Source organism: Anoplopoma fimbria, chromosome 9 (assembly GCF_027596085.1).
Source record: "Anoplopoma fimbria isolate UVic2021 breed Golden Eagle Sablefish chromosome 9, Afim_UVic_2022, whole genome shotgun sequence".
In the NCBI taxonomy this organism is placed as follows: domain Eukaryota; kingdom Metazoa; phylum Chordata; class Actinopteri; order Perciformes; family Anoplopomatidae; genus Anoplopoma; species Anoplopoma fimbria.
The window spans coordinates 25793349-25819131 of NC_072457.1; the positions used below are offsets into that span (position 1 = coordinate 25793349).

Sequence of the window (25783 nt, forward strand, 5' to 3'; positions counted from 1 at the left end):
TTACCCTTCTTTTGAATATCCTTCAACAAGAGGTCGAATGCATAACAAAGATGAATTCACTGGAAGAGACAGTCAAAACATATAAAACTGCATTTTCCAGGATGCCTTGCCACTAGGCTGCTGTTGCCGTAGCAAAAGGATAAGCCGGTGGTGTATTAGGGAGAGGCGGGGCTTATGGGAGCTCTAACAGATGGTGTCTTGGCTTGAAGAGCAGAGGAATGAGAGAGAGAGAGAGAGAGAGAGAGAGAGAGAGAGAGAGAGAGAGAGAGAGAGAGAGAGAGAGAGAGAGAGAGAGCGAGCAAGAAAGAGTTTAAGAAAGGAATCCCGCTGCTTTCTGGGCTTTCAGAAGCCCAGTGGTCATTTGACAGCAGGAGGATCAAAATGTAGCGGTTACTCCACTAGAAGTGAGACTTTCTCCTCTTTTTAACCTTTCCTCTGATCTCCGTCTGATGGGAAACAGGGAGGTTGTTAAGGTGATTTGGTCTGCAAATGCCGCTAAGCTACTCACTCAGGTCAAATGCCACTTAAAAAGATGGTTGAGATTAGTGGAGTGACACACAGCTCGCCGTATAGAGGAGTCGTACTCAGACCAAACAAACATTGCAACGTGCAACATATTTTAAAATGTTTTTTTCTCATCATGACCTTACGACTTATCTTGTTGGATGAAACCCAAGATTTACAGTATTGCTACTGTACCGATTCAAATAAGCAAGAGAGCCAACAACAACGTTCAACAAACACTTTCCAAAGGATTGCCAAAGCTCGAAAGCGGCCATTATTCTGACCCTCATACAACCAGCGCTCCTTCCTCTACTATTGGACACTGAGGGGTCAAGTGTTCAATGCTTTGCTCAAGGACACTTCGGTGGTAGCTCCATGTGTTTGTCAATTGGTTTTCCCACCTTAATGTTTCCCAGTCACATCCCCTCTATGCAGATGATCTCCGTGTTTTGGAGATGACATACAGTTACAGGTTTTACTAGATAGTTAGATAAAGAAGGAAGCTTACCCCTCTAAAATTGTGCAGAAATATCCATGTTGTCTATCCATATGAGCACAGGAAGCCTCTCGCTCTCTACCTGATCCCACATTGAAAGCTGTGATTTATACCAAGGAAGTGAATAAAAGCCGCCCCAAAAATCCCCTTTAATTGAAGGCAGCTGTGAAGGGGAAGCGTTATGTAACCAGATATTGAATTCATCCTCCTGCTGGCCTGTGAGTGCACACGACAGGCTGGGATGAAACCGCAAAATGATTGGTTGGAGTTGGAGGTAAAAGAATAAAGACCTGAGGAATTATTTGTCGTTGTGCCGTGTTTGCGCTAAACGTCATCAACGCGTCCCTCTGCTGCTTTTACAGTCTCTGTCTCAGCTTTGAATTCTCTTACCTCTAGTACTTATTCATCTTTTGCCCTTATTCAAAGTGTCCAATTGCTCCTGAAGTAAACCGAAACACATCTGAGAAGTAATGATTGACGGCAGACGCTCGCGCCTGAAAAATGCTGAATGAGTGAAATTCTGTGCGGCCAAATGCAACAGCTGTAGCTTCACCAAAATAAAGTTACACCCCCTCAAAGCTCCAAACCCCTACCTCCCCCCTCCTTTGGCTCACACACAAACACCAGTACACTCTGTCACAAGACACACAACTACAGCAGCCCTCAGCATGAGCTTCCACCCTCCCTACGCTTCTCTCAATAGATCATTGTCCCCCATCCCCAATCCTCTCGCTCTGGTCACGTCCAGAGAGATCGACGGTTGGGAGGTTTTGGGAGGGTGGGGGGGGGGATGTCTATCATATGGATAGACATCTGAGTGAGAATGAAATCTGATCCCATCGCATTACAGCACCAATGTTTATAATTCAGATTTCATGCTCCACGGCAGATGTTCTCTTGTGATTTGTTAGAAACACTTATCCAACGAGACACGTTGAAGTTCTCGCAACAACGCTGCTAGGAGTTTAGATTGAGTTCAATGACCGGCTGGAAATTCGAGACAGAGTTGCCCTTTAAAGAGATATGACATTGGAGGACGGCGCAGCATTGAAATTGATTAAAGCTCCATTATTATGTGTCAGATATGGACGAGGCTGGCTGTGTGTTTACTGACGGGCGCTAGACTGCGACCGCTGCCCGAGGCAAGCTGACTGCAACCTCTCACCCTGTGACCTTTAATGACCCCCCTTCCTCTCACAGCTCTGCAGACATAAACTGTCTTCAACAGTGGGTGAGTTGTCCATAAAAACTTTCCCATCCAAATTGACAATCATTAAAACAATTATTCAATTATCAAAACAATTCGCCAATTAACTTTTCTATCAAACGACTAACCGGTTAATCAACTACTTGTTGCAGCTCACACATCAAATTATGAATGAGAAACAAACTATCTTCAAATTTTTTATTTTATTTTATTTTAGCTCATTCCTTCATCTCTATCAAGGGAGCTAACTGTATATCTCTATGACAGTGCTCACCCATAATGCATCAGTAGTCCTCTGACATTTGGAGCTGGAGCAGAGCCGGCAGCTCAGTCAAAACACAACTCTCCATCTTCGTCTGACGACAGCCAGCTAATCTGGAAGCCTCTGTCTAACCCTCGTATCTGCTGCTGCATCTCTCTTGTCTGGCTCTGTCTCTCTGGTTTCCTACTGTTAAAATACATTTTCTGTACTTAAACACTGTGTACAACCCGCCTGGCGCATAATACACCCACCAACCAGCTCACACACACCTCATATCTTTATCTTGCCCGGGGGGAAGCTTCAAAGCCGGGCTGCTTGAGTCTCCACCGCTAAAAATAGACATACGGCCCTTTGGGTTGTGTTACGACCCCGACGGCAACAATACCAGGAAAGAATCTTTACGTTGGCTAATTATAACCACACACACTGTAAATGAGCACATGCAGGCATGAACAAAACTGCACACAAGTGACCACACACACACACACACACACACACACACACACACACACACACACACACACACACACACACACACACACACACACACACACACCGAGGGTGACACGTCTGCCTGACAGATCCAGCAGAGAAACTGGAGGACGGTGTGTGTTTGTGTGTGTGTGTGTGTGTGTGTGTGTGTGTGTGTGTGTGTGTGTGTGTGTGTGTGTGTGTGTGTGTGTTTTACTCTGCAGGTGTGTCTCAAATGCTCAGCAGCTTGCAGATCCTCCAGACACTTTACTATGAGACAGAGAAAACTCTTCTTCTGAGCTCACCGATGTGCCAGACGAAAGTTTGGGCTGTTGCTTTCTTGTGCAACCTTATTGTGCAGATTGCGACACACACAAAAAAAAGCTCATTATAATTAGTTTTACTGGCATTCCCTCAAACTATTGAGACAAGTATGCTGAAGGCTGAAAAATACCAAGTGTGTCTTTTGCTCTTCTCCACATTAGAGATAACAGCCACAGCTAATCTTCTCTGGTGCTCACACTCACTGCACTGTTACAATGTATGGGGCAGGAGTGTGTGCCTGCCTGCGCATGTGTGTGTGGGTGTGTGCGTGTGTGTGTGTGTGTGCGTGTGCCCGAGCAGCCATGACAACATGGAGTTCCCCTAAAACTACAAATCAGGTTTAGGGATGGGAGTTGGACTCATGCTTTGGCAGCATGTGGGAACACAAAAACAGAAGGCTGATTCTGGTATCTTTAAAAATAAATATGAATATCCAAATCATAATCCAGGTGTAATAAAGACAAGAAAACCAGTCCATAAAGAAATAAGCCAAGCCCAACCAACCTTGTGCTTCCTCCTTGGTCACTGAATGGGAGAGATCAGGCAGTAGTAGTAAGCAGCCGGGGCAAAACACATGTCTCTGTTTTTCTCTGCTGCTTGCAGTCTACGCTCAAATTCCAACACTGAGTCCCAGAGAGAGAGAGAGAGAGAGAGGGAGAGAGAGAGAGAGGGAGGGAGGGAGAGAGAGAGAGAAAGAGCGGGATGTGAACGACAGAAAGTGAGAGCTAGGCTGCGATCAGAAAACCTCTGACCAGATTGTCCATAAAGATGCTCTTTGGTCCGAGCTGCCAGCAGATTCTCCCAGATTCCTCGCGGGCTCTGCTCCTCGGCCGCCCCGGCGTTTATCACAGAGAGAGACGCCTCAACAGCTGTGAGTGTGTGTGTGTGTGTGGCAGGATATTTGTGTGTGTGTGTCTGTGTGTGCCCTCTGCAAATGAGGGTGTGTGTTTGTGTGGAAAAGAAGCTAAAGGGACCACGTGACGCAGGATTAATCCCCCGCCCTCACTGGCTAGTAACACACAAACACAGATTCAGGCAAACACACACACACACAGGCTGCTCGACCAATCAGAGCTCAGGCTCACGCAGACTAATCACACCTCCTCCTCCTCCTTCCTTGCCTTGCCTCTCTCTCTCTCTCTCTTTCTCTCTCTCTGTGTCTAGTCATCTTTTTTTCTTTCTTTGATCCATTCACTTTCTGGTCTCTCTCCCACATTCCACATTCTTCGCTCTCTGACTCTTCCTCTCTCTTCGTATCCTTCATTCACACTCCCAGCCACCTCGTCACACCCTCAGGCGGTGGTACTAAAGGTCAGTGTTTACGAGTCCGGCTGGCAGCGACGTCACTACAGCCACGCTGCTCCGAAGCTCCAAATGTTTTTCTAAGAACCGTCATAACTACAATCTTCAGCAAAGTCACAGTTTACTGATCCTAGGTCAGAGGTCAGCTGTGATTCAGTGTCTTGCCTAAAGCAAAGCTCCATTATAATCCTGGCTTCCCTTGTTTTGTTGATATTTTCTCACAAAAGCTGCAACTACTGACCCACTAACCTGTTGCTTGTCTACAGTACATTTTTAAATGACATTTCAAAAACCTAGAACAACCACTGAAAGCATGTTTTCTTCCATTCTTGTTGGACAGGCTATAATAAAGACATGGTACAAACACATGAATGAAAATAATCCAACATCAGCTCTCATTTTCTTTACTCTTTGCTGGACAGCAGATTATCATTGACCGATGACTACTGTGATATGCCTGATGGTATACTTGGCCCTTAAACTGACAATTTGTCTATAAATGACTCACAGCGTGTTGCCTCCTTGTAGGGATGAGCAATATATCGACATTATAGGGACATGGTGACATCGTCTTATATTTATAATAACTTAATATGGCATGTGTTGTCTTTCACACAGTTGTATGCTCAGTACTTCACAAACATTTGCGTCTTTGCCAAAACCCCATTATGTAAAATACTTACTCCACCACCGTCTCATGCAAGGATTTGCAACTTTTGAAATGTGCAAATTGTAGAACAAAAACACATTGACTCATTTCGTTACCTTCCAATAGGCTAACACTACGTTTCAATTCACTCATTTGAATGACAAATTCTGTATATGTTATAATCACACTGTCCCAATATGAGACGCCTGATAGCTTATAAACAGTAATGAATAGTGACTTATTTCCCATCCATAGCATGTTAAAGTGTTTTAAGGTAGAAGACCCAAACGACTGAACCACCAGAGAAACACACACTTCACAAGTCATACATCCAGAAGACAAAGACTCAATCCAGGCAACCAGCAAGATGTCAGCCGTGATCATGCTGTTTGATCTTCACAGTATTAAACTTCACCTCAACTGCTACGTAAATCTAAAAGTGGATCACTTACACAAACTAGAAGAGAGTATTTTAGATTTAAACTGAAAAGAGAGATTGGACATACAGGTGTGACGCATCTAAATGCCTTCAATATGCAGGATATACGTAAGTATTCTGTTTCCTGGCTTAGTATGTCATTCTCTCACTTTGGCACAAAAGTTTGTCATAAAACATAACCTTCAATTCATATGAGCAGTTGATGCCAAATGTTTTTGGCAGACAACTTTTGGGTAATAAAGAGCTAAAGTACACGTTGACCGCCAAGAAGTTTTTGTTTAGGCTCCTGTAAGAGAAACTGTAAAAACAACACTGTGGCAACAGACACCGAGCCGACAGAGCCTCTGATGACATGTGCTCAAGTTGAAATCCTGCCAAAATGAAACTCAACACAAAATCCTGCATTGTTTTATGAAATCTGAATCTGTATTTCCTCCTGAGATCTGTTCAAACCAGCGTCCACGGCTGTGTCGGTATGATGTTTTCCATGCTGCAATACAAGGTGGTGAGAGTTGCGTGCCGGTGCATCACTGCGGTAAAACAACGTGTAACACAAGTACGGGCAAGAAGTTAAACTGAAAACACCACATATGTACTTCATGAGGATACAGTAGGTGATAATGTCGGTGAAGGAATGAGTTTGTCAAGATAAACTTCTCAGATGCTGATATGCAGATAGTGTTTAGGTATGTGAAGTTTGTCTCTGGATCTCTCTGAGACATCAGTTAAAATCACAGGGACTCTATGATTGACAGCTTGATATAAAGAGTTTTAAAGATTTTTAAACTGCTCCTCTTCTTGTGTCTACAACATATAAAACATTCTAATAATAACTCTTTAACATATGCAGTAAATGGGTTTACAAGTCATTTTGTTTTTGTTATTTTCTCTTAAAAAAGAGAATGTTTTATATTGTTACGCACTACTGCATAGTCTATTACCTTCACCTGTCTTTGCCATCAATGGCATTTGGCTAGGAACACTCACAAACACACGTACATACACGTACACACACACACACACACACACACACAAATGCACACACTGTTCTAGACTTATCTTTACATCAGAGGAGGAGGAAGGCCGTGCCTACTGATGAGAGTGATTGGAAGTGGCAACACACACAGACTCTGTAAAACAGGCCGATTCCTCTAAATGGCATCAAATGGATAACCGGGAAATAAGTGGAGCGTTTGCTCAGGGGGCTGCGGCTGGTTTGTACCAACAAACAAGAGCCATCATCCTGCAGTCCCCCACATACTGCGTCATCTACACAAAGAACAGGCATGTACTCTTGGGCATCACTTGTGCTGCTTGTTTATGAAATACCAGTATTGGTATTAAGCAGCTCAGGGGGGGACAGTTTCTTTTTAGATTCAGTATTCACTGCAGCATCGTCTTGAAGAAATGCGATGCAGAGAGTCTGCAGGTTTTCATTCCAACCAAATGCTGACGGATGAGATCTCATTAGTTTCTGGGTCTGATCAGTAAAATCTGCAGCATCACTGGCTGACTGGCATCAACGTCTGCATCGGTGTGTATATCCTTGTCTATCAGTACCTTTGATGTTAGTAACACATAATAATAAGCTATAATAAGACTCTTATGTTTGAGTTTTATATTATTTTTCATGCTTGCAAAGGGCTGAGCAATACTTCACTGTATTTTTCATTACAGTCATTCAACACTAATTGGTTTGCAAAATTATTAATAAAATGTGAATAGTTTAGAATTTCTCAAAAAAATCAACTCTAATGTAGTTGGCACAATTTTAGGTTTTGTTCTGTATTGCCCTGCCCTGCGTCTGCACACAGTGTTCTCATCTGCAGTGCAGTGCGTATGCCAAGTACAGACTGGCATAGAAAGGAGACAGATCCCCCCCCTCTCCTGGATGTTGGTGCATCACTCAGCACTTTATACCCAACTCCACTCCACACACACACACACATAGTCCCCAGTTGTCACTGCCAGGCCTGACTCAGGGAAACAGAGCTCAAAAACACACACACACACACACACACACACACACACACACACACACACACACACACACACACACACACACACACACACACACACACACACACACACACACACACACACACACACACACACACACACACACACACTACTGAATGGTACCACTTCTAAACAGATTCTAGCAGGTCATTGTATGAAGATATTACACTGTAATATGGATTGTTTAACACACTAGCATGTTTGGTAGCACCTGCTTCATAATACTGTATAGTTATTTAAAAGGTTAGCCCGTGGTTAGACAACAAACACATTCAAATGACAAATCATTCGCTCTGTTTTGAACAACAACTCTGAAACACAACCATCTGAAATGACAAAACGTATGAAGGATCCCAACCTAATATACATAACTGTCAGAAAGGGAAAAAAATAAACTGTTAGACAAACTTTACTGCACCTTTTTTTTTTTTTTTTTTTTTTTTTTTTTTTTTTTACCTAAAAGTTGATTAGAAAAGCCCATAATAAAACCGGGACATTCCAAGGACGGTGTCCAAGCAGCTAGTATGTCTCACTGCCTGATAACAGCAGGGTTGTCTCTTAACGATAGCTAATCATAACCATGTGGAAACCCAAATTACTGTTATTGCTTTAAGGTTGACTCATGTGACACATTACAGTTAGACTAAAGCCAGGCGGCCAATCGTACTCTGCCGTCAACTTTTATCAAGTCTGATGATTACCGAGTCCGTAGCACACCACGGTGCTCTTAAGTCGTCCCATATTTCTGTTGAAGTCATCCTCTCCTTGACCTCTGTGATAAGCCGTGGACAAAAACAAAGCACACAACAGAGGGGAAGACTTGAGCGTCTCCTGGTCTAAATGCATGCTGGTATCCATTTACTGGCAAAAGCCCTGCTATCAGCGTTCTGTCAGCGCTTCCCACCTAAACGTCGAGCAGTAACAGGAGAGGAGCGAGGTTCACTGACGCTAACTGTTCAGGAATGTGCAAACACTTGAGCTCATTATTGGGCTCACTGAGGTTTTTCACAAGAGCCGAGAAAAAAAAAAAAAATGGTGGTGAGACCCCTCGGTGGGAAATTGACAGATGTGGTCAGGGCTAAAGAAAATAAAACTCATTCAGTTAATGGGTGTGAGGCAACCCCACTGACATAGGAAGTATTTCTTTTTTTTTTTTAAACAGAACTTGTTTTGACTACTTTTACTTCAAAATGCTTTCGCCCACATGACAGGGAGGTCAAGTTGGTTCCCAGAGGACAGTATAAAGCCACATGACAGACTCAAAAATAACTCTTGGTAACAAATCTTGTCCGTTCATGACAGGAAACTCGACTTGCAGAGTAAGATGCAGGAGAAGCCAATGAGGATTTCAACGTAACCTGGAGGATTTCACCCATTTTACCTGACAATTAGAATGAAAACAGCACTTGCTTTGGTGGGGACGTGATGCTTCGGGTACTTGTGAGGCCATAAAGAAGGATTCAGGAAGTCCAGTTCGAGTTATACTGTAAATCCATTCATTTGAAGGCTTACTAGATGTCAAAACACTGCAGCCGTTTATAATGCTGCAAGAAACTATTTCGCAACTCTGCAGAGTTATGACGTTCACATGAATTTATCTTGCGTCTCGACGATCTCAAGGTTAACAGTACATTTACCCTGTTCACGTTACGAAATAATCTGAATGTGCACTTACACATATCGGCCCGGTGCCAGATGGTGTCAACACAGCGGTCTCAGTGAAATAAATGACCGGCCCCGCCTCGTATGTTTATATATTGCCAGTTATCGGCTGATGTACATGACAAAGGGGCTTGCTAGCTTCCGGGATTATGATTCGTGGCAACGTTTTTTTTACTGTAAGTGCTACATTTAAGTACTGTATGCAAGCCATAAAATTAAGTATTTGGTTCTACTAGGGTGACATGTTTTTCATTCAAAGCTTGTAAAAGGTGGCAAGTTTTCAATTATTATAACCAAGAAAAAGTTAAATAATTAAACGGAACATATAGTCGGTAAACCTTTTACGGCTACATTCAATATTGCGGCTTTTTCGCTACATTTTTAAAAATCATTTCTAGTAAACAACATTGCTCTTTGTTCATGCAGTGCCAGTGCCGGTCTGAACACAGCCTTGGTTAATCTATCAAACGTGATTGCAAAAGAACTAACATTTTTTAATTCCAAATGAACTTGTTATGTTTAGGTACATGCTGGAGGATTGTTGCATCGGGGATGTTTGAAATCTCCTGGTACCTCGTCTATACTTGGATTCAGCACACCTGCATGGTTTGACCTTAGAATATAGTCAACTTCTTGATTAGTCTGATTGATTGAGTCATATTCAAGTGCAAAAACAGCAGGTGGAGCGAAAACCTGCATGTTCCTGCTACGTTCATAAAGTCTGACCGTCAGGGTGCTGCATTGAAGCAAGTTGAGTTTTTTACCCTGCAGGGCTCGAATAAAACGGCCGATATTGCGTCACCTTCTGTGTTCACACACCCACACACAGAGAGGAAAAACTGTAAAGCTGTCACTCCTCTGTTTATCCGGCTCTTAACAGCCTGTCTAGTTTTACGCTTGTATGGGAGTGATCCCTAAGTAGCCCCTAATCCATGTTTGAGGGGTAAAGAGGCATTTCGAGAGCGGCTAATGTTTAACGCACTGAGACGTGCTCAGTGTCACTTCCTGGAGCGCTCACTGGGAACAATGCTGTCACTGTCTGAGCAGCTGTGTTACTTTGCATGGAGACGAAGCACGCACGCACAGACATACACACAAAAAAACCACACACCATTACAGGGATGTGCTATAGCATGGACAGGTGAAGTCTGCCTCCGCCTCAAGGTTCAGGTAGAGAGACAACAAGCTTCTTTAGAGACAAAAGAAGCAAAGAGAAAAGAAGCAGAGTTCTTGTGTCTGCTTGGTTTTAAGGTTTTAAGAAGTCATTGTTACTCCTTCCTTTCCTGCATTGACGGAGATTAAACGAGGCCTGGAAGTGACAATGGGAAGTCTCCACCCAGTCGTCACCTCGGTCAAATGTGCCATTCCAGGTCAAGCTGAACAAAAAGCACCTCAGTGACGGATGGCTTAGGAAATACAGCGTTTGTCTGTCGGATATTTAGAGCATGTCTGCTCATTAAGGGACCACGAATCACCGGCCAATGCTCGTAACTAAAACTAGGACAAAGATGGAAACGGCTAATAATAATAATGACCCATTGATTTCTATTACTCTTTCTTTTCCTGGTGTCGCAGCAAACGACAGCATGGGAATAAGTTGATAAGCACTGAAACCATTTTAGTTTGTCACTTGATGTGATTGATTTTTGAAGCCTGACTCCGTTTGGACGATATGAAAATAGAAACGATGGCCCGACCCTAGTGTTCATGTTGCATCTTTATCTGTGCTTCATATCACAAGTGGAGGCCCCAGACCCTTTCTAAACAGAGCCTACACACAAAACACACACACACACACACACACACACACACACACACACACACACACACACACACACACACACACACACACACACACACACACACACACACACACACACACACACACACACACACCTGTTCCACTCCCTGTTGGTAAGTGTATGCGAAAGAGAAAACACACCTTGAGTCAACAGAAAAGGAGAACAAAACATCATGACCTCTGGTTGTAAATACAGGTTTTCATATTTCTATGTTCAGTAAGTTTTCATGTTGACACTCGATCCATAAATACAGGTTTTCATATTTCTATGTTCAGTAAGTTTTCATGTTGACACTCGATCCATAAATACATCTATTCTACTATACAAAATGTATAATGAGTGTCAAAAATAAAAGGAAGAAAAAGGGAAAGAAGTGGGTCATTTTCTGAAGGCATGGTTGACCTTCCTACAATTTTGCAAAAGTTCAAAGCAGATGTCACATTTTTGAAGCCAATGAGAACCAAGTCCATCGCAAAGTCCACACTTGGCAGCCGGTTGCATGAGTCTTCAATGAAACCGTGACATGAAAGCCAAAGCACTGCGAGTCACACAAACTTTTTGGAGACACAAAGGTGCTTTGTAGCTCCAACTCCATCCCACCGGCCAATTCCTCTGAATCAAAGCCGTGAAAGGAAGGGGGTCGCCCGCTTTCATCCGCGGCCTCCAACGCCTCCGTGCATGTAGCACGAAAGAAGGCGACGACCTTCAAATCTGGAGAATGTGTGTGCACACATGTTTCCGTGTGCATGCATGTCCTAAGTCTTTGTCCGTGCAACCAGCATCGGTCATTACCGTTTAGCAGTGCGTAGTATATCTGTTGTGACACTGTAAATTGGCCATTAAGAATGCACTGGTCGGGTGTGTTTTTTTTAAATGTTTGTAAAAGTCGTATCAGAATTCTTGTAAAAAGCTGAAACGAGCTAGTGAGTGTGAAGAGAGATTTAGATTTGTAGTTCAAAAAAACGAGTGATTCACGGGTTTAAGATTCATAACAGCCACTGCTGCATTTGTACAGCATGCTACAGAAGGCAGAAGTCACACGGCTCATTTGTTATTGGTTCATTTCAGTTAATTGGGCTCGCTCAGTTCAGGGATTCTGACATTGATGTTAGAGCAATTAAGGACAATTCACAAAGGATTACACAAACAATCCCCCACTGAAATGTTGTAAATAACTCTGATGCACACGCACACACACACACACACACACACACACACACACACACCCTGCGGGCTGCTGATCCCCCTGTGATTGTAGCTGGTAATGACAGAGCCAGAGACACAGTTTAACAGGACCCTGTTGCTTTAACCACGCACACAGAAACAATCGGTTGCCGGTCGCCACAGCCGCTAACTGCTACCGTACGTTCTCAACCGCCGGACGCTGACTTCATAGTCAGACCTGAGTCTACACAACAGAGCCGTCCAGGCTGCTCCACGGCTACACAACACAATATGCTTTCACAGGAGAGCCGCGTGCTGAATCAGCTTCGGCCGTGGCGCACTTTTGACCACAGTTGACCCCGCTGTCGTTATATAACTACATCCTGATGGTTTCTACAAACGAGAACCCTTCGGAAAAGTCTTCACGATATCCGGTTAAGATTCAAATCACAAGCTTAGACAGTCAGTCTCTCTGTCACTCAGACACACAGCCTCAGCTACACCAGCACTACGGACCACTGATAAAAACACTGTCCCTTTGCTCAAGGGCACAGCAGCATTTAGTGAGACAGTAACTTACAGCAGTACTCATTAACCCTAAATAACATTTGCTAGTCACTCAGTTCATGTAATTGAACTTGTCACCAGTAAACAGGGCTGCAACAATCAGTGGATTATTTTGATACTTCTTGATTCTCCTTCAAGTTCTTGAGTTTCTTTTCCTACGATTTCAAAGCATAATTCTTATTCCTAATCAACATCTGAGATGTGATATGATCTATATACATATATGATATCCTTGGAAAGAGCCATGCTGTATCGAAAAATATGTGCATCATGTCTGTGTGTTTAGATTTGATGATTTGACTTATAACGCAGAGAAGTAGTGAGATTTGAGATATTTGACTGTACTGGCTGTATCTTTTTTTTTGCTACCTCCCTTTCAACTCCACTAGGACTTTCTGATTAAAAAAAAACATGTTAATGTGTTAATCATTTTGCTTGTTAAGTCATGTATGACTAATGTCAGGCGGATCAGAAATGTTGAGCAACGTGATCCAGATCCCGAACCAAAATGTCACTTTCTTTTTGGCTGTAAGCACAAAGTTGTACCGAGGAAACTTTTCTAACCCTTTTTTTATATTTATAAAACCTCAAGAGAGTTCCCACTCTATGCTGCAGTCACTTATACACAGTCCCTGCAGTGGAAGACAAGAATACACTTCTGTCCTGGATTTCCAACAGATAATCAAGTTTGTTTTTTTTGGGCCGCCTCACGGGCAAAAGATACAGAGTGAAGCACCGAGATCGACTGTGTGTGTCTGCATTACAGATAATTCATTTGGAATTAACGGGTTCATTCTGTACGTTGGGCAATGAATGAATATGTGGGAAGCACATAAATAATAAAAGGTTTGTCTTACTGCAGTTGTGTGTTTTCATTTGTCGGTTCTGGGGCATTCCCAGAACCGACAAATGAAAACACACAACTGCAGTAAGCAGTTCAAGGAAGCACCGTTGCGGCGCCGTAACACTTATCCGTTCATTTCCAAGGCAAATGGTTCCTGTGCCAATCCCTCCACACCAATCTGAGCCCGCGTCTACACCAGGTAATCACTCGTTTTGCCTGAACGGACATGTGGGAACAGATAAGCAAATGATCCATGCAGAGCAGTAGTATCTTATGTGGATTTCTGTGCAATGTTGCCTGACTTGAGGTTACAACCTTTTCAAACGGAATGGCTTGAATCCAATCAGTTATTTATGAAAATGCCTACTATTTGAAAGCAGACTTGTAAAGTTCGTATATAACAGGATCAGTAGTCATGTGCTATCCAAATGTAACAGATGTGGGTTTTCACAGCTTTATCAAGCTGTTTCTCAATGTGCCAGTTTAACAGTGAATATGGCCTGTTTTTTCGTGGACGACCACAGTCACATGGCGGATCAATAACAGAGGACTATAATAACTGTCTTTATGCGTTTATGCTTTGAGGGGAAATCTTCCAGGAATCTTTGTCTAATGGAGCAGAACTTTTTCCCCTCAAGGAAAGCAGCATTCTTTTCCACACGTAGAAGAATTTTCACCCCCGACTTGACTCGACTCTCAGCTGTAATAAGAGCACATCAACAGCCGGGCTGCGTTCTATATTTCCACACTATCAGGGATTAGCAGCTGAGGAATGTCTCGTGATTGACCCGCAGGTGATGAGGTGGGAGTAGGAGTGATTTTTGTAATAACGTGAAACACATTCAGAGAAGTAAAGTTGATGGGTTCACTGTCAGTTCGTGAACTTTCCTTCCCCTCTCCTAAAGAGACGTATGAATCAAATAAATCTAATTCCGCAATCAGGCATGATATGAAGTGAAATTATCCAGAATTCAAGTAATGGACCTTTTGTCGGATGGAGTTGGACTTTCGTTGCTAAGGGACCCATGAGTCACAACACTGAGGGGCGACGGCCAGAGAGCTGTCTTTTGTGTGTGTGTGTGTGTGTGTGTGTGTGTGTGTGTGTGTGTGTGTGTGTGTGTGTGTGTGTTCGGGGACTATCCATTACACAATCCGAGGAAGCAGACGGATTCGAAATTTCGGGGTCTGTGTCTGGATGAGATCATTAAGCATGAAGCAGAACTGCAGCCCCATCTCTCTCTCACACACACCCATCACACACACACACACACACACACACACACACACACACACACACACACACACACACACACACACACACACACACACACACACGCTCTCATGAGTTACTAAGGCAACTTCCAAACAAACAGTCCGTGCATGAGGTGACCCCACCCCTGCAGAAAAGAGGGAGAAATGGAGAAAACGAGGCAAACCACTAAGATAGGAAGTGAGAGAGAGGGACGTCACACTGCAGCTCATTGTGCTTCACTTTATGCTCGCTCTGTGTCTTATTCATAGCAGAGACAAAAAGAAAGACCATCCACTGCCCATGAAGGTCCTGAACTTTATATTCCCAAATCCATCTTCAACTTTGGTAACTTCACTTCTAAAACCAGAGTCTCTTGTGTAGTCACTAGGATAAACTTGATTTCACAAGAAGACAGAGGAATTGTGAAATAATCTCATCCCACCAGAATCTCAGGGGCCTCTTATGTTGTTCCACCACACAGGTCGCAGCCTGAGCACACAGCGACCAATGGGAACAAACCAACAGTAGACATGCAGCTTTGTTTCAAAGTGAAGTCCGGCTATTGAGGCTTAGCGGCCTCCAAGGTCAATCAAGGTTGACAACGCCCCCATGAAAAAGACACTGGCATTTAGATGTTTTGCTGGTAGAAAAAAAACCTGTGACCGTTTGGACTTTTGGCATTTCACTTTGTGTTTCGCAAAGTTCATCCTGCCGAGATGAAAGCTGGGACTCTTCTGTTGCTGCTGAAAGGTTATGCGTTAGATTCCACTAAAGCAGCACATGAAGGTAGATGTGTTTCACTGCTTTGTGGTTGCATGGATAAAGAAGATATTAACCAGGTCAGACAGTGGAAATACAAAAAAAAAAAGCACCGCTTCTCAAGTAGAAATTAAAAGAGGTATTTCAGTAGTGTCAAACTGAATAAATGTCAAGCTGCTGTGTGTTCTAACAGGGTGAACGGTGAAATGTCACTGTAATGCCAGTAACCACTAATGTAGTGTAATAGCTTGTTAATCATAAAAAAGATAATTAATCAATCAAGTTAGTAGTCCACCATGATCATAACGGACATTTTAGCTGACTAACCGAAAAACCTGGGGAGCGCCAGAAAGCGTAAACGTTCAGGGTGACAAACCGAATTTTACCAAAAAAATTAATAATAATAATACTGACAGCAGTGAGCGATCCCAAAAGCTGCTGCTCTCTGGGCAAGACTGTCTGGCCTACAGCACGGACCCATGTGAACTATGAATTGGGTGGTCTCCACGGACTGGAAATCGTCCAGGGGGCTTTGATGAGTTCTTGTTTGATACGAATGGAAATATCAGCATGTCTCTCCCACAACAGGAAAGGAAACCAGCAGAGTTCTCCTCAGTGAGTCACTGTCACTGTAGCTGTGCTGCGCTTTGACCCTTTCTATCACGTCTGACCGCTCAATGACACGCTGTCAGAACGGGAGGGGAAAACAACCTCCAACGAGTGTGTGTGTGTGTGTGTGTGTGTGTGCGCGTGTATGTGTTTGAGCGAGCCCCTCCATGTTTCCGGGCCTGTCAGGGTCGAGCCTCAGGGGTTGGGACACAAACCCATACAAAGCATCCATCATGGGAAGGAAAGTGGCCGAAACCGATGCTGATGACATCCAGGAAGTCGGGCATCTTGCTGCCCGCTGCCCCCGCCCGCTGCCCCCCCTGCCCCCCCCCATGGGTCCTTCCTCGCCTCATCAACAATCAACTCACTGAGCTTCGCTGTCATGGAGAGTCGAGCAAACACGCCAGAAGAAAGAAGAATTTCAGCTTTGAGGAAGATAGATGTCATTTTAGCTGGTGCTTGTAGTAACTGTGTGCTTGTCGTTGAGATGAATGCTGCAACATGGCATCTTATCATTAAATATCCAATATTTATTTTATTTTAACGGTTTACTTTCATTGTGTACAAAACAATAAATACAAAAGATAAGTGTCAGTTGCGACCTTAAAACCGAAGAGTGACATCACTTCATCAGACATATGACAAGTTCCTTGACCCAGAGATGAAGAGCATTGTTTCACTGTCTTCTTCTGGGTGTCAGTCTCAAGTCTATGGAACCTGTAACTACACCCAACGGTGATGATGTCAGCGTGCACCGACCACATCCTGAGTTCACCTCTACATCACTGTAGCAAAATCACTGGAGGCCAGCAAATGCTTAAATAAAGTATTATTTCTAAAGCTGATTAAATTGGTTTCCAGCTTCTTTGTAAATCTGCTTCCCAGAGTCATCTTGGAACACTGAGCATATTAGTTCTGGTTAAAGCCAATAATGCCAATAATAAAGATGCTTTTGGGATGCCAGGCCCTCAACGTAGGATGCATGCTCTCTATTAAAGGGTCCTGGAGTAATTAAGGATCCATTTCCCTCTATTTGTGGTCTTATCACTCTTGTTTTGTCGTTGTCCAAATGTGTAGCCTGCAGTGTTCCAATGACTCTCTCCCTCTGGGACAGTCACGCATACACATGTGTGTGTGTGTGTGTATGTGTGTGAAGGAAGGACAAGCTTCCTGTCAGGATGTGGGGTCCAGCAGGGGGACAGTGGCACCTCGCCAGAAGTCAACTTTCTGCTGAAACCAGTGTGTGTGTGTGTGTGTGTGTGTGTGTGTGTGTGTGTGTGTGTGTGTGTGTGTGTGTGTCTGTGTCTTTGTAGTGCATGCATTCACGTGCAGTTGTGCGAGTCCTGATGTCTCTGACCGCCGGGTGAGTATACTTCATTTCATTGACTGTAGAGAATTCTTCTCAACCATTTGGGGCTCACGCTGAAGCAGAGATTTCAGTCATGGACTCCAGTACATCAGAGCTCCAGATGAACCTCAATGAGGCAAATTATCAGCGTCCCTCCTGATGATAGTGGAAGCTTCACTGACATACAGACTGTAGATAATTAGACCACCAAGGAGGAGAAAATGCTCCAGAGCCTGGGCCTCATAGATCCCTCCTCTGGCCTCTCTACTCTTTCATATCCTTTCTACTCTCTCCATTGATCTCCTTTGCCTTCTCCTTCGGCATTATCTGTTCCTTTCCCCCATGGTTCATGCTCTCTTTGTCTTTCCACCAGGTGAAATATATAGAAATCATTCGCATCATTGCTAAGGCTCTAAACCAGAATTAAGTTTTATTGAGCAAGAAATGTAATGCTAAAGAAGGTGCTAAGGAAAGAGGGAATAATAGAGATATAGTCGAGAATTATTTACACCTTTAGGGAAACTTTGTCATAAATACTATAAAATTACAATTCTCTCATAACCAGGATCATTACTCTGTCAGTGTCTATGACGATGAATGAATAATAAAATGCTACACTGCGATACAATTTTAAAAAGGCACCAAACACATTTCTGCACAAACGTATAAATGACCTCATCAGCAACTGTTACGGATGTGGATGATCGTTTCTGTGTATGTTTGTACATGCATGTCCAGCTGTTTCCTCACACTCACACACACACACACACACGCACACACACACACACACACACACACACACACACACACACACACACACACACACACACACACACACACACACACACACACACACACACACACACACACACACACACACACACACACACACACACACACACACACACACACACACCTTTCCCAGTCAGGAAGAGCTTAGAGAATATCCAAAGAGAAGCAGGGTTGTCATTGTGACAGCTTATTGTTCCTGACAGCCAGTGTGTTACATGACTCACAGTCGCCACGGAGACCGAGACCTTGTGATGCAATCAGGAAGGAAAACTTTGACGCAACCGACAATCGGCACAGCTGAGGGCTAAAGTTAATATTCCCTGAGAGTTCCTGACTATACTGAAGTGATTTGGGAAACTTTGGGCTTTTACAGCTAGATGCACTTTTAACATAAGATAAAAAACTGGTGGCAATTCAAAAATATTTGTTTTTAATAAGAATAGATTAAACGCAGTTATGCTTTAGAGCAGGGGTGTCCAAACTTTTTTCACTGAGGGCCACATATAGAAAAATATACAAAAGGCTGGGCCACTCACTAGAGGTGAGGTATATCGCCTCACCTCTAGTGTATTAAAGTTAACAAAATCAATCAAATGCTGGTAAATTATGCATTTTCCCACCGTGTCTGAAATTTTCGGCATTCACTTGCTATCTTGCGTTTCTTTGGTTCTGCCATTCTAGGTCATCCGTTTGTGTTTATTCGCGTCTTTCGCGCTAGACGCGCCGGAGAGGGGGCGGGGCTTATCTCCATGGAAACCTCTGTCAACAAATCCATTTATTTCACCATCAACCATGCAATAAATAAATACTAGTTCTGCTTTCTACTTGTTGTGGCAGTCCCAGATATCCTGGAAAAACTAAACGCCGTCTTGTCTGAGTTCATAACATCATCTGTGGATTTATTCGAGCCGTATGAACCGAAAATCAACAATTTTACTGTGATTTAATTGCAATAAATGTACAAAAAGGGACGCTGAAATAACAACATAATGATGGTGGTTTGTAAAAAGTCAGAATTCATGTTTTGTTAGTTCTCTCTGCAGGAGGAGAAGGACATCACTTTTAAAATGCCTGTTTTGTGAACGGAGCTCGGACCGATGAGGAGAAGCTCAACGCTGATTGGCTGATCGATGACAGAGTGACAGGAGGAGAAGCTCAACGCTGATTGGCTGATCGATGACAGAGTGACAGGAGGAGAAGCTCAACGCTGATTGGCTGTCGCAACACAGCGTCCCGCGAATATTTCACCTGATTCGCGCCGCCAGGCTCGAGTTCGCATCTACTCGCAAATATTCGCGTCTGTGCATTGACTTTACATGTAAACTAGACGCGCAAAATATTCACTTCGCTTTTGGTGTGAATGCAGCATTAAGTGCAAGTTTCATGTGTGGGCCATATTCCATTATGTTTTTAGAATTTGTAGCGCAGTTGGCCCGCGGGCCGTAGTTTGGACACCCCTGCTTTAGAGCGTGGTTGCTTCATTTTTCCAAGATGGTGACAAACAGTAAAACCCCAATCCAGGCTTAGTGAGGATTGTCTGTACAGTTAGCCGTTCAATAAACAAACACTTCTCAAACGTCGCCTTGCTCTCTTATCTATTTGGCATCTTGACAGGAGGATCTTTTCTCCACTGCCGACCTGCAGCCTGTACCGCCATCACACGCGTCACTGTCAACGTGAGACTGACGAAGGCGCATACCAAAGATCTAATGACTGAAATCTAAAAGATGTCTCAAAGCAGGATTACGCAACAGATGACGGATCATTAAGCACAAGGGATTATCTTTTCAACCTTCAAAAACTTCAAAAACAACTCCTGCAGGCTAATGGTTACTAGGTACTACAGCATGTCACTGTGCATCAATTATGGGTGCCATTTCCAATTTTCAAACATTCTGACCTGAGGAGGATCCTAGTCATTAATAAATTCCTTATTCCCTCTGTTTTTTTCTGATAGCTTTGCACCTACACGATGTACATATAATGAATCTTCTTCAACTTTAATCCAAACCCAATGAAGCATGCTGTGATTTCAAACTGGGCACCTTCCTCTTTGACTTCATACAACTTTGGAGTGGAATTTTTGTTCATATGGTTTTTCAAGAGTTGCTTATGAAACCAGAACCCCAACAAATCCATGGCATTAGTCTTCAAGTAATAACCTTAACGTACACTATCCCGCTGTCATATCTACTTTGTGTCTCTGGTAACTAAAGCAACCTTTGGAATGCTTCTGACCCAAAGTACTGATGTCACGTCAGCTTTCAGACATGCTAAGTAATGATTTAAATTGGCATCACAGACATGTGATCCCACAGTTGGATCCATGTCAAAGGCCACAGCCTTTCTAGAGGGAGACGCAGGGTCTCGGGTTACGCCTCAATTAGCCAACGATTTGTCGGCCGGGCAGGTAAATGTGAGGATCACCTCCAGGGCCTTCATGGCAGTGTCAGTTCCATTTAGCATGATCAAACACAGGGAAGTGGAGAAAGGAAAGGAGAAAAATGGAGGTGGAGAGTGAGCTCACTGATGCCTGTTGCTGAAATATCTCCTGGACCACGATGAGGGGAGTATCATTTTTGAGCTGCGCGAGGCGATACTGAAGACGTGGACTGAGAAATTCCACAACTCCCTTCTGTCCGTCTTACAATATCCTCATCCAGAATTATTGTTTTTTTAGATAAAAGGTGACGGAAAGATGAATGGGCAACACACCAGTTTGCCTCAGCCTAAGTTTTTCCTACTATCAAGCTTCTGTCAGATCAGATGGTTAGCAGAATATCATCAGCAGACATGAAAAAGGAGAATAGTGCTTTAAAGTTGAGGCGGTGCGCTGACTCGGTTTACAAGGCGCCTAATGGAACAGACAGACTCGTTATTTCTGATTATTGCCTCCACACACACTCTCACACGTGCACCCTTTTTTTATTAAAGAGTTAGTTTCCGTGGGGTAAAACCACATTAATACCCCTTTCAAGTCCCCCCCCTCTGTTTAAACAATCAGAGGAAAACGCCCACCGTCACAGCTGAACATTGAAGATGAAGGCGAGGAGGATTTATGGCTCGTTGATGTAAAGCATGAACGTGTGTCACATATGGAGGAACTAAGAAAAAAATCACAGAAAATGAGATGCCATCAGAGGACCGGCCGACATTGCAGGATAGCTTTAACAGAGGACAGTGGGGGGGGGGGGATGATCGAATGGTCTGATTAGCTGCTTCTGTCTGTACTAAAGCCTCAGTGGTTTGATAGACAGTGCTGGAAACAAATCCACAACTAGAGATTGAAATTGAAACCGGTCTCATCTTAAAGATTTTTTACCGCACGCATTTACACCCATGTGCAGCATGTGAGAAGAAGACATAAAAGCTTGAAATCTGTCACATCTGAGTAACAACCATTAAACCATTTAGAACAACTAACTTAATCAGACCCTTCTTATAGTGTAATTGATTCCTAATCTGCTGCTCAGAGTAATCGCAGAGCTAACAGCTAACACTAACGGAGGTCGTATTTTGCTCTCTTGTCAATTGCTTTAATCAAACCAATAAAAAAAAATAGTAAACTTCTAGTATATTTCTATGACATTTTTGTCTAAATGTCACTTGTCAGTTGGACAAAATGTAGTTTTATACTTCTGTCCTTCTCTCCCTAAACTCCTCTCTTCCACCTCCAGCCGCTGTGACAATCCACCCGTCTCTAATCTGCTTCCTGTGCGGCTCGCTAAAACCTCAACGTTCATTTGTCCGACTCTTTGTTCGGCGTCCAACAGAGGGTGTCTGCCTCTCCCCCTCCTCGGACTCCATTCATCCCTCCATCCTCTGTGTCCCTCCGCCCGTCTGTCCTCTGTTTCACTCAGTCCTCCCCTCATCTGTCTTTCGTCTCCTTCGTCCTCCATCAGGTCCTCCATCAGGTCCTTCTTCTCTCTCACACACTTTGTCCACTCTCCTTCTTGCTGAGAGAAGGACAGTCCAGCGTGTTGGCAGCTCTCCACCCTCCCTCTCTGGGCGGAAAAATAAACAAGCGTCCACATGTTCCCGTGGAATTTTAATGACTTCCATAACTTCGACTGCTTTACCTGCCAAACCCCAGTCAGCATGAGAGGAACAGTGGACTCTGGACGAGCCGCTGTTGGCGGCACTGATGACGAGCTTTGTGAGCCTGAGCCAAGTGGCATCCTTTGAAGAGCTGAGCAGCTTGGACAGAGTTTCTCAAGCCAGAAGCGAGATAGAAAAAAAAATCAGATGTTAAAATGCTAAATAAAACTTTAAACAAAAAAGACATAAATCTTAGAGTCCTACCTATTTGACTTAAAGTTGAATAAAATAAAAATATTTACCAAAAATGCTTTATTGGTGGGAAGCACGATGCCAAATTAACTGTAATATGCAGATTACACACAAACACAAACACTACATTGGCACCTATAATGACCAGGGGTAGAGTTGGAGCTTGAATGCCCCATCGCGCTGACTCGATAAAGCATGCATTAAATGCATAGTGGCGTGTTCAGCACCGTGGGCCTCGATATAGAGCAAACACAGTGTGCTTAGGCAACGGAGGGTTTTTATTGTGACGCAACAGGAGAACTGATCAAAGTCGCGTATAGTATGAAATGCAGCGGGTATCCCAAACAAATCACTTTTCCCCGGTGCTGGAAAGTCTCTGGTGTGTAAGAGTGCACGCATGACCGTCCATGAGCGTATGTTTGTATGACGTCCAGGAGAAACTCACTGTCAGGTGGGAAAAGACTGGTTGGGAGTGTGTTTTAATGGGGCCGTGACCCACAGACTGTCAGGTCAGGCTCCACTGACCTGACCTGAGAGAAGACAAGGGATTGGTCTCTGTTAATAGCCAAGGCCGGGCAATACATCTGTGGAATAACTCATCACACCAAATGTTTGGCCTATTTAAGAAACAGAGAAACTAAAGACGGAACTAAGTAAACAGTCTGTTGAAAACTATGGTGATCCAATTCCTGACCCAACTGTTAATATGATTTCTTTGTACCAAAATATCAGTTTTGAACTTGTTTTGAACTCTGAATCCTAACTACAGAGATTTTTTTTTTTTTTAAACGCTTTTAAAAGCTTTACATCTGTGAATTTTTTAACCTGCATAGCCCCCTCTTCCCCTTCATTAGCAGATCATTACGAAATCAGACTATGTGTTTTATTACAGATGTGTCAGCGGTGGGGGAACACCCAGCCAACTGGCAGGACCACTGTTTAGATTTCTGATCTCCTCCGTTGTGTTTTTCTTTCCCTCTCAACCCGGGACCAGCTGCAGAGGAAATGACAATACGAAGGGAAAACAACAGAGATTAATACCACCTCCTCCCATCTACTCAGGCTCCCTACTCTCTTCTCCCTCCATGTAACTGGCCTTTTTCTCAGTACATGTGGCTTGTTTGACCTCCCACCCCACTTCTCAATCTGCAGTTCTGCTCGTTTCATCTACACGATTGCGACCCCCGACCCATGAAATCGATACGTCACTCTGTCTTGAACAAACTCAGGAGGCTCACTTGCTTGCGGATTTCGTTTCTCTCCCTCTTTTCCCCTCGTTGGACCCCGGTCCTCCGTCATGCGTGAGGAATCTGGGCTGTGTTCTCCAACTTTAAGCCCACAATGATTAGCAGGCCTTGGAGAGTGGATGCACAGAACTCCCCTCAAAGTTGTGATGTTAGAGCTTTATGGCTCAACACAATCAAGAGATTTGTCTGTTCCAGTAAATCCACTGTGAGTGTATCTGAACTGTAAAACATTTAAGCCCTTTTATTATCCCCCCTTTTCCTGTAGTTGTCACAGAGTGAGAAATGCAGGTACATTCTGACTTTAAAACTCCCTCACAGAGGAAGAAGAAGAACAAAAGGTACAGACAACCACAAAGAGTCTGGACGTATCAAATCAGCAGATTTTCCGGTAAACCAGATTAGGCAGATCAGGAAGAGAAAACTACAATCAAAGTACAAGCTAGCCGTCTCCTAGCTCTAATCCAGTTTGTGTGACAGATGTAGCAGACGAGAGAAAAGGAAAGTCTTAACAGGATCCACAGAGACAAAAAGAGGATAAAGCTTAGAAGTGAAACATGGGAATGTCTCTTATTTCTTTCCCTTTGAAAAGCACCGTGAATGACGAATGATTAAGATTTGATTTCCTCAAAAAACGACCGTCACATATAATTGACAAAAAAAAAGAAGAGAAGCAATAAACTGGGCTGTAAACATGTGTTATCCCACTGTCTGTGGTGCTGTAATGACCAAAATAAATATACTGCTTACCCTCACCCATCACTGCCTGCCATTATAATCCAAATATAATGTATTCAGGGTCATATTTTCTCACCAGACGCTTTGGAGCTTTTACTGGCACAAGTTGTCTCCCACATCCCATCGTCTACTCAAAACGTATACTTTTTATGTCACTACATCCGAGGGAACGTTAGCTAGCTAAAAGTTAAAAAAAAAGCGTTTGTCTCTAACTGATTAAAATTATGCATTTTTAATTTGACTTCTTTTTGTGAATTTGTTAGCACATTTAGATGTTAAAATAAGCATCTTTGTAAATCACCAAAATAATGTATTTCCTTAATTTAATCGAACCATCTGGCAGTACCTCTGTGGGTCACTAGAAGGCGCTCTGACGTCCAACATTATCGGTCTCATGCAATGTGTCTACGCCAACACGACTGACGTATATTCCAGCACTTAGGAGACTTTAATTGTTAAAAAGACTGTGACTGTAGTAAACACAAGCTCTGCTTTGGTAACTAGGTTTGGTTTTAACATCAAACCACAGCTGGTTCCAGCATTGAGCTCTCCAGCCTCACTCTGATGCAATTCCCTTGATGGGAGGTGTGGGACGTCAAACTGGATTCCCTCCTCGCTGAACCCTACTCACATATCAACTTCTGGACGGGAGAAAAAACCCATCCCGACTTTGTAAATGATTCCAGGTTTTGGTTAAAAAAGGAGGGAGGAAAGAAAATGATAGAAAGAAAAAAAAAAAGGAAAAGAGGAGAACGGGATTTAAGGGGAAATTGGGAGGTTGTGTGTTCAGCCCACTCACCAACAGAGTCAACATTTGCCAGGACTGAAAAGATTCCAACTGAATGATGAAGTCATTGTTTTAGGGACTTTAGAAGAAAAAAAAAAGGTTCTGTATTCGTTTGCAGTGAATCCCAGGGACGTCAAATGTGTTTGTGCTGGTTGGTTGGTGTGATTCTTAGTTATGTAGAAAGTCACGAGGCCGAGAGGAACAAAGCAACATCCTCCGACAGGTACGCGCCATTCTTCCTTTGATAATTCC

General features: G+C 43.4%; 1 protein-coding gene across 4 annotated transcripts in view; it reads right to left on the reverse strand.

Moving 5' to 3' along the window:
* add3a (adducin 3 (gamma) a) overlaps positions 1–25783 on the reverse strand; it is a 95911-nt gene that overhangs the window by 35718 nt on the left and 34410 nt on the right. The window contains exon 2 of one of the 4 annotated variants that reach the window (XM_054603909.1): positions 3769–3887. The exons of the other annotated variants lie outside the window; for them this stretch is intronic. The gene's annotated coding sequence lies outside the window, so the exon portion shown is untranslated. The remainder of the gene's footprint in view (positions 1–3768; positions 3888–25783) is intronic. 4 annotated transcript variants of the gene reach the window in all.